Below are 1698 nucleotides of genomic sequence, written 5' to 3'. Positions count from 1 at the left end.
CAGTCTGCTGTAGTAGTTAATACGTCATTTTCATAATATAATTGGTGATATAGGTTACAAGCAAGTCTGGCGCTGAACAGAAATTGTCGCGCTATGCTCCTTTGTTTATTGTGCATAAATAGTAAATTGTCCTGACACAATATTGTGTTTCGCTTCTGTTATTATGGTACATTGACAAAAACATATACTTTTATTCACAGGGTAAAACAGTTGTTTTGTATCACTAATTGCCCAGTACGATTACAGCATACAATATTATTGTCACTGCTACATTTCTGTGATGGGTACCAGAAATTATTTCCACTGCTAATTAATTACCCTTGAGCTCAAAGGTCCTATTAATAAACGGTTAACGAATGTGTATTTATGAAGACAATTTGTGAGACTGGTAAACTTATGATAGGTACGATGGTCTTTCGTTCTACACGGTGCATTTCAAGGTCCTGCACCCATCCGTCGGTAAACTGTACCTGGGCTTGTTGCAGTGGCCTGAAGTTACTAAACTTCACGAGAGTGTGCACTCACTCCAAGAACCGTATAATTATAAATATGCATATAAATATGCTACGATGAGATAGCTGACTTCATCTAACTAGCAAATGTTGTCCAGGCTACGTTGGTGATGCAGTTTTTTTTTTAATGTGTATGATATTTTTGTCATGCGATTTTAAAGCCGGTCCTACAAGCGCATCCAAGAATAACATGCAGCTTATCTCAGAACTGTCGGTGAAAATTATTCTTGGAGCTAGGTTTAATTGAGCTGCATTTTAAAGAGGTGCAATTTCACAATTTGTGTATATTTTCTAAGTTCACTATTTTGTCATGTGTTGAGAAAAACACAGATTTAAAAATTACATGGTCTAATATTTACATTTAGCATATAACTGCAACATGCTTTTTTTTCGTTTTTTTTTTTAATGACTCGAAAGGACTTGAAATTCAAAATTTCAGACTTGTGACTTTACTTGGACCTTTACACCAGTGACTTGAGACTCGACTCTGACTTGCCTGACATTACTTGAGACTTGACTTGAGACTTGAGGATAAAGACTTGAGACTTACTTGAGACTTGCAAAACAATGACTTGGTCCCACCTCTGGAAGTTTCAACCAGGAGATGATTATTTTACCAAAGCCAAATTTCTCCAAAACATAAAAAAGGTATCCCCACTCGACCCTGTCAAAAGCCTTCTCAGCATCTAAACTGATCACAAACTCAGGGCTGTTGGAGTCTGAGGGATTGTAAAGAACATTAAACAAACGTCTAAGGTTAGAGAAGGCATATCTCCCTTTAATAAATCCTGTTTGATCCGGGTTAATTACAGATGGCAAGACTGCTTCCACATGCATCGCTAAAAGTTTAGCATGGATTTTATAGTCCACATTTAACAAAGAAATGGGACGGTATGAGCCACATTGTAATGGATCCTTATCCTTTTTTAAGATCAAGGATATAGATGCCTGCAGTAGAGAGGGTGGGAGGGATCCAATTTCCAGTGAATGCTTATACATATTTATCATGAGCGGGGCCAGTTTAGGCATAAATTTACGATAGAACGCAGGAAACCCATCCTGTCCGGGAGACTTAGAACACTGCAATTTGCTGATAGCTTGCAGGATCTCTTCTACAGTTATTGGTCCCTCCAGCCGAAGACTGTGTGTTTGATCAATTGATGGGAGCTTAAGATGATTGAAAAAG

This window comes from Aulonocara sp. 'chitande type north' Nkhata Bay, linkage group LG16, assembly GCF_057382095.1.
Source record: "Aulonocara sp. 'chitande type north' Nkhata Bay isolate Kocher_YH1m ecotype deep benthic linkage group LG16, A_spYH_male_GT1.1, whole genome shotgun sequence".
NCBI classification, from domain to species: domain Eukaryota; kingdom Metazoa; phylum Chordata; class Actinopteri; order Cichliformes; family Cichlidae; genus Aulonocara; species Aulonocara sp. 'chitande type north' Nkhata Bay.
Note: the sequence above shows the minus strand (reverse complement) of the source record.